Source organism: Eucalyptus grandis, chromosome 3 (assembly GCF_016545825.1).
Source record: "Eucalyptus grandis isolate ANBG69807.140 chromosome 3, ASM1654582v1, whole genome shotgun sequence".
NCBI lineage: Eukaryota > Viridiplantae > Streptophyta > Magnoliopsida > Myrtales > Myrtaceae > Eucalyptus > Eucalyptus grandis.
Window position 1 is genome coordinate 1,723,287 of NC_052614.1, and position 8,891 is coordinate 1,732,177.

General features: G+C 39.6%; 1 pseudogene; it reads right to left on the minus strand.

The window, feature by feature from the left end:
- Window positions 1-292: 292 nt before the first annotated feature.
- Window positions 293-6,825, minus strand: LOC120291137 (annotated as a pseudogene).
- Window positions 6,826-8,891: the final 2,066 nt, after the last annotated feature.

Sequence of the window (8,891 nt, forward strand, 5' to 3'; positions counted from 1 at the left end):
CTACTAGATTGACTTCAGCTGCTGTTTCAATGCCAGCCATGTGAAGAATTTTCATGAGGAAAGCATGGGACGGGCTCAGCCGTCAATCGTTGTCCACTTTGGCTTGCGCATGTCCGCTTTCGTCAAGAACTCTTTTTTCTATCGTTGAATAGATGGCTCAGAGGTTATACAATGTTTGATTGAGTCCCTCATTTGAAAGTCAAACATTTACCTTGTTCAGAAAAAGCAAGCATTTACCTTGTATAGAGAGAGAGAGAGAGAGAGAGAGAGAGAGAGAGATGGAGGAAGGGAGGGAGGGAAAGAGGGAAAGGATTTTTATGCAGGACAATCATTGTTAAGTCACATGATGCCGTATGATGCTATATACATTTTTCTGACTCCACGCAGTCGAAAAAGACCATATATACCGTGGTTGTTCGTCTTCTTTCGTGATAAGTAGTCTAATAAAGGACACCTTCAGACCTTGAATCCCCAAGCAGATATGGATAGCAGAAACTAATGATATATACATATTGAGTGTTATAGGACCGCAAATGGGCATGCTTCCACTTGAGTACCTCGGAAAATACCCCTTTGCTCAGTTGATGACCACAAAAGTATGTTCTAATCTTTCTTCATTGCTTTCATAGCATTCGTTGGTTGATGTCGGCATGAGAAGCGTGCTTGGTACAAAGCTCACTGCGAAGCTGACATATACATGAGTTTTGCCAACCTGTCATGTGCTCCAAAGAATTCTTGGAAAGAACACATGAGATCCCTGTGCTGTATTACGGCCTGGAATTTCCCATCAAGAGGTTGAATTCGCGTTCCAGGGACCAGGAGGCCTCATTTTGTTCGTTGATACTTAGTTTATACTCCCTGGAAGTAACCGTTGAAGGTTATGATGGATATTATTGCCCTGAAAAAGGTACATGGAGAATCAGTCTACATCATTGGAATGGAGAGGTTAAGGAAAGACCAAACTTCTCTGTTATTTTGGTAAGCATTCGAGGGCACTGGCCATGAGCCAGTAAAAGATACATTTACAAGAATAGTGACACCCTCTTTGGCTTTCGATCTTCAAGTTAAAATTCTATTGCTTACAAAATCATGTGATGGGAACATTGGCAACAATAATTACACCTCAATTCAGTTATGTTAGAGATTCAATCACTCAAGGAGCACAATTATAGAGCTCAAATGGATTGTGTATAAGCATCAATGGACCAATATGCACAGCCACAAACCTCAAGTTCAAACACATGCATGCTACTGTACACTTGAAAATCGAGATAGTGGCCTTTTAGTAATATTCAAAGGATTACAGATCTAATAGGGGGCACCCAATCAAGAAACTTTCAAGAAAACTGGGCATCTCCAGGTACTTTATGCAGCTTATCCTAGGCATTCTCTCCAACACATTTTAAAATGGGTAACTATTAAGGAAGAAGAAATCTTGGTCCATATGCACTTATACTATATTCGATCTGTCGGATGAAATCACAAGGATCTACACCAAGAAAAGAATTACAGGGATATAGAAGAAGCGAAATTGAGAAATGAGAGATGAAGGAACACTACAGTGAAAGTGAAGCTAGATATCATGAGTAACTCACCTACAGGCAGTAAATTCAGATGCAGATGTTTTGGGATCCTTATCTACTTTGCGAATCACTGCATAGCTGGATTAGAAACATTTTGTTTCATAAGTTGAAGACAAGGAAGAGCATACAAAAGTTCAAGTCATAAGAATTCATTGAGTCTAAACAAGTGATCTACACAACATAAAGTTGGCTCGACAACATAAATAGCATCAACTTGGCTAGTTACAGGGATTTCGGAATCAGCTGAATAACTGACTCAACAGTCCTGAGATTTATAGTTCTGTGTTTCTCCTACCAGATAAATGATTAATCTTCCATCCAAGCACATCCCTCCCATCCCCCCACCTTCGCCCCCTTTCTCTCCCTCCAGCGATTTTGATCTTCACTTTGCAATTCGCCCTCAAATTTTGAAGAAAAGAAAACCATGAAATAATATATATCATAATTCTCTCAGTCCTAGCACAAAAAATAGAACAAAATAATACTATTTAGCCCCAAGCGAGCATTAATATACAAAAAACCAAAATCTGCCATTAAACTAACTGTAGACAATTATCTTCACTGTGATTGAGTGCTAGTTGAATACATCTTTCGTACCATACAACATCTTGCCCCAGCTTGAATAGCAATATCACTAACTACTTTACCTTTTGACTCCAGCCGGAGTAGCATCATGGAGGACAAGATGATGAGCTGCATCAGTACATCATTCACAGAATCAGGTAAGACTGCTCCAAGATAACTATTTGATCGTTTGCTCCTGGAAAGACAACATTCAATAAAGATAATGAATACTGCATGTAATTTTGAAGGGGAAAGTAATACACTGCCATTAAATCATTAAAACATCTTACGAAGCAAATTGTGTTCTGATCAAAAGTAAAAATGACATTGCAGTTAGATTTTACTAAATTGATATCAAGCTCTCTAAAATTAGCGCAACCTGTCTTGAAGTAAAAGTATGAAATTCAAGATAAAAACTTCAATAACTAACCAAACATTGATTGGATGTGTTAGAATCTCAAATTAAATTTCTTGCATCCAAGCAAGTCCCAACTTCAATTTAAAATAAGAAAAATCAATATTCACCTTTGGTTTTACAGCAATACCGGGGAGAAAATATGAACAGATCCTGAGGAACTTGAGGCGGCAAGAATGTCTGGTAGTTGCAATGATGGCCCAAAAGGACAAGGAAAATATTGTTGACGCGTATGTTCCCCTTCTGAAACTATATGACTGCAATGAAGCATAGTTAGATGCCATTAAGAAGAAAAAAATGACACAGTGCAGCTACCACAGAAAAGTGATCAAGAACTAAAACCAACGTATGAATTAAATGTCAGACAACCACATGCAAAGAAAGCAGCTGAGAATGCTTGATGTAATGTAGACCTGTCAAAATGGGTACCCATTTCTTAACCATATTTGGTGGGCTGGGTTGTTATATGGGTTCGTTATACTTAGTAAATGGGTCATAAATGGATTTGGAGCCAATTCTAGGGTCATAAACGGGTTCAATATGAGTGTTAAATGGATTCACAAATTACTTTAACCTAACCCTCCTTTATGAATCTCTCTTCACTCTCTCGATCTCACGCTTGTTCATGCTTTCACCTCAATTTGGATATGAATTTTCCTAGAATGGGTTTTGATGCATAAGTGTTTTAGCAATATAGATCGGGCCAGTCCGGTATGGACCGTTATATTCGTGTTACATGGAAATGGGTCAATTTGGGTCGGGCCATTTTAACCTAACCCGCCCATTTAATAGGTCTAATGGAATGACAATTTAACAACATGGTCAAAGGCATCTATAAAGTCAACAAGTTAATCTTTGACATGGTAAGACTTTTAGGCCTCACTACTATTTATATTATTCTCCAAAGCCACTACATTGAATAAGCTAACAACAGACATAAAAAGAACACATATGCCTTATGCATAGAGCCCACAAAATATATATATATAATGCTACAGAAAAGCATGTGTTTCTCCCCCATCTGCCATAAGAAGGGTCAAGTGAAGTCTTGGTTGTTCATCATGGAGCATAAGAGGGTACAGATATGTGCATGAACCCAACCGCTGACTTGCTCTGATTGACTAATAATCAAGCATCTCTTCAACCACTGTGCTCCTCACAAGTCTACAAGATTAAACAGGTCCTGCATTATCATGAAAGCTTGAGCTCCCTATATTGGCATTTTGAAATGCATGCATTTTCTAGACATGGGATGTGCATACATCTATCGTTGACAGAGAACATACAGCTATTTACAAACTAATATAGATGCTAAAGACAAGCAAAAAGGACGGTAAAAACAGATATATTACCAGCATTTCTTACCTTGCTCGCGTCGGGAGACCAAATGAACTCTGATTATTGTTCCATGTTCAGATGCTGTGGCTATGTACATCCCGGTGGATGAGAGGACAACTGCAGCCAATGGTGAACGATGAGCATCTATCTGCAATTCAATGGAATATTAGTGAATGTGATTTCTCACTATAGCAAGAGGGATAATACTAATCAAGTCTGATAACAATTATAGAAGCACAAAAACATTTTCATCTCTAGTCCATTATTTGTCTAATTGGAAGTTTACCAGGGCCAGAATCGATTATATGTTTGGCACAAATGAAACGAGTTCAACTTCTGAGGCATCAAAGAGAAGCTAAACAGAGTCTCAACCTCTTCTTCATAATATTCTAATCAATAACCGCCTTTGCACCATGATTCAATTCTCATTGAATCATTTATTTATTTCATTTCTGCTCCTACATCAGTAGATAGGCCTAACCAGTTTCCTACATCTTCAGGATCATACTCAGACCCAACTCTGGCAAAGAAGAGGATAGCCACCGTAGAATCCAGTCGTCATGATTAGAGTTTAACAAAGCTCACACAAACAAAAACCAGGAACTGAGCGAATGACTTGCTTGATCATTGTTAAAGTATCAACTAATCTGCTGGTTGACAAAACTCGAGAATATCATTGTGCAAAGTGGATGACTGCCTTCATTCACCGAGTAAGATCCTCACAAAAATAAATATCTAATAAACCGACAGGAAGAAAATCAGATGCAGTTGAAAAATGATGTTGAGTTCCTTTTTGTGTGAGGAAGTAACTTCACAATGTGAATGGAGCTCCTTGACATTATACACCAAAACAGTTCCTTTAGTTCGCACTAGCAGGAAGAGCCAAAAGCAACCATCCAAACTGGGAAGAACGCACAGATTCCTGTCAGAGAGAACTCAAGGAGCTTAGTACACAAGACAAAATCGCTATCATCATTAAAAGAGGGCAATACAATTTGTGGCTTGTGCAGCAGCCGAAAAAGGATCTTTGACAATTTAACAGCATATCAACATGATGTGATGATGATACAAACCTAGACTGACAACAGACTAATACCATAGAGGTGCCTTTTTCTCATGGTGCTAAGTTTCAAATCTTTGTGGCAACTTTTACTTGCCAAGCTCTGCATAATGTCTATGGCACTAAAAAGATAGGTCACTACCTAGATAAACAGCTAAACCTCCCAACTAAGACATAAGAAATTTGGTCAAATCTACCTGTGAATAAAGTAGTCACAAAATAAAGTCAGCCAATGATGCAGCTCAAAAAAACAACAGAATAATGCACTCATACTACTCTTGCAAAATGAGTTCATAGCCTGAATCTTTCAAAATCTCAACAGAACAATGATATCGTGTTAAAAAGTAATACAACTATAACTCCTGTTTGTGACAATTATGAAAGCCAAATGATCCTTCACTCAAATCAGTAAGCATTGCAAGATCAAACAATTTTTTCCAAAACCCACCCTTTGGATTTGGCACTGTATCGATTGTGTCCAGTATTGCAACAGTATTCGCATCGTATATGTATGTCTTGTCTTGTAGGACAACCACAAGTCTGCATTGACATTTTATAGTAAATTTAGTAAACAGGAGCTAGTGATTGCCGAGGAGCATCGATATAATGCCAATCCCAGCATAAACATATCATGGAGTCGGTACCTTTTCTTATTTAAGCGAACCGCAAGCGACTGAAGTTAGAAAATTTAACTCTCGAAGGGCAGTTCCGTTTGTGGTATTAAACAAAACCAGGCGACGTGGGGACAAAGATGGCTGCATCAATGACAACAATGATGAGTGAATGACCACACAGAACTTCAGATGACTCGTTGAAAAAGGAACAAAAGGCACGTGTACAGGAAAGCACCTGCTCTCCGGCTCCAACAATGGCAAGAAGACTAGTGCTAAAGAGCATTTCAACAATGCTGAAAGCTCCAACAGCTACAAACATAAAAGAAACAAACTAATCTTAGGACATAACCAAAATAAACAATACAGCAACAGAAGTTAGGCAGCTCGGTGTCCCCAAAAGCATCTGAAGTTTTCCCTCCAGACAATCTGAAAATCGGTAATATATGACTCTACTCATTCAAAATGCCTATGACGCCTTCATTAACTTAAGCAGAATTGTAGGTAAGAAGTATATAGGCTACAGAATGAATCCTTGCTTGCCTACTCATTTCGCAGCTCATATACTTCTCACCTACAATTCAGCTTAAGTTGATGAAGGCGTCACAGGCTTTTCTTTTTCTTTCGGTCGCCATTGTCATCCAATAAATCTTTTCAAGAAAGAATTCCTCAATGACTACTTACACAAAATACGACGCCACAAGTTCCACACAACTTAGACAGGTTGATGGTACTAAAAAAAAGAAACAAGAGATTCCATATTTCCTTTATAGAGACCATCATAAATTAGTGCAAAACAAAATCAATTTACTCAAAAAACAGATGATGCGTCCGAAAGCTGCAACAGCTTTACCCCGTTCATACAAGAGCTTCCCCGTGTTGGAATCGAAAATCCTGAAGCCATCCTCGTGCCGATGACGAAGCAACTGCAAATTGGAGGACACGCAAGCTTCAGCGATCGGGAAAAAACCACGACCCTCGTTCGGGAAACGGAAAAAGCTTAGAACTTTAGGAACTTCCGAGGACGGAAGAGCAAATTCAAGCAACCGCCCGATTCAGGGGACGCGTCGCGGGCGAGTCGGGAAAGTCACCTGTTGTCCTGATTGAAGGAAGCGCAGAGAATCGGGTAAGACGAGGACTGGCCGGCCATGTCGCGGGACCTCTACGGCGACGAATTCCGGGAGAAGGAGCATGGAACCGGCGCACCCGATCGTCGCAGAGAGGAGGAGAAGAAGCAGAAGGAGGGAGAAGGTGGAGGAGGAGGAGGAAGGAAGAAGGTGCCGGGAAAGTCAAAAGAACGGTGAAATCCCGAAGGGCGGGTCCCACACCGGTTGGTGGGAAAGGGGAAATCGACGCTGAGAATTTACGTCGCGCCAACGATGGTGACGGTGACGATGATGATGATGATGATGATGATGGTGATGGTGGTGGCGGTGGTGGTGGTGATTGGGGTTTGCACTGCGGCCTGATGAGACCGGGAGGATTCCTCAGACCTCGAAGCTGAGAATTTACGTCTCGACTTCTTTTTGTCCTGTCGGAGGGCTGGGTTGGGCCGAGGATGGGGAAGGGGTCCTTGGCCCGATCTCACTGTAGTAGCTAGGAGTGTCAAATATCAAACCAAAAATCGAACCAAGCCAAAAATCGAACCCAAAATTTCGATTTTTTCGATTCAGTTTTCATTCAGTTCGGTTCTTATTAAAAATCGATTTTTTTTATCGGTTCGGTTTTTGTCGATGTATCGAGGCGGAAGGCAGAGATAAATCGATAGAGCATTTGCTTGAAAACGAAAAATATACGATAGAAAAAATGAAAAAAAAACAAATGCAAAAATCAAAAAAACTAAAAGGCGAAAACCAATAATTGAAAAACCAAACCCGAAATTTCAATTCGGTTCGGGTCTCATTTGGTTCGATTTGAAAGTTTTTCCCTAATGATTAGATTTGATTTGGTTTTTCAAAAAAACTTAGCCAAACCAAACCGTTGACACCTCTAATAGTAGTAGCTTAGTAAGGGCAAAGGTAAGGGCAAGCACGAAGTTTGGTTCGATAGGGAATTGGCTCGATCAATTCGGTTTGAATGCAATTTTGTAGTGATTTTTTGTTACGCCTCTTTACAAGGCGTGAGAATCAAAACTCACGTTTAAAATTAAATCATCCCCCAACCCCCCAAGAAAGTGGGTATTCAAATCTCCCACCTCCCCCTTCCATATTGGAATGGTAGCCATTGGGGCAAACTCCAATGGTTGTTGACTACTTTTTTTTTTTGGGGAGTGGGGGCCAGTGACTAGTTTTCTTATTTTTACTATAAAAACTTGCAATTTTGAGATTTCATGATAGAAAAAATTGTGAGTTTTTGTTGAGAATCAAAATCGGCTGGTTCAAGATTTTTGTCCCTAATTTTTCGAGATCGCAGTTGGATATTTACTTGCTTTAGAATTAATCATTCCTACGCACCATTGGATACCATCTAGAGTTATGTTGGAGCAAAGAAGTACTCGTCCAACCACCTTGAATCGAGAAAGAGATGGAGAATAGAGACATTTGTGAGCTGTGCATCTTTGTCAAGTGAAGTTTACACATTAATAACTATAGAACATGTGATGCGTACGAGGTTGCAGCCAAATTCTTGACGGGTTTGAATTTTTTCTTGGGTGCACCATAAATACCCTTATCGGAATCACTATTAACGAGTTTAAGAGAAGATGATCAAAACCTCGAGCAGATTTCATGACAATTTTCACCCACCATGCCCTTCAATAATTCCTGATTTGGACATCAAAGAACCATAACGAAAGATCAAGTAGTATCAATTACTAATGAACTTCATTTCGGTTCCTTCATTAAAAGGCTACTATTTGTTTTGCAAAAATCCTTTGAATCTATGCCAAATAAAAATGGATTATCGTGATCGTTGGATAGAGTCTTGTACTAGTCCACCTTACATGAGTCAAAATTTGTACTAGTCCACCTTATACAAATTCTAGGATCTAGAAACCCTCATTAGGATGCGTTTGGTTAGACCTTTGAAAGTCATTGAAAAAATGTGAAGGACTTTTAAGTTAAAGGGGTTTCAAAATACAAATTGTGTTTGGTAAATTGTAACCTAAAAGTCCATTACGAAATACCTTAGAGCAAAATAGTGTTTGTATAAGTTATATTTGCAAAAATCTTTATTATTAAAAAAAAAAAAAACTTGCGATGAAGGGCGCGGCCACCACCGGCCATCATCTAATGTTGTCGAACCTTAGGCGGCCAGGAGACTACCAATGAGGGCCACTTGGGGTCGGGCGACAGCCGTTGACCTAGGTGAGACCCTCACCC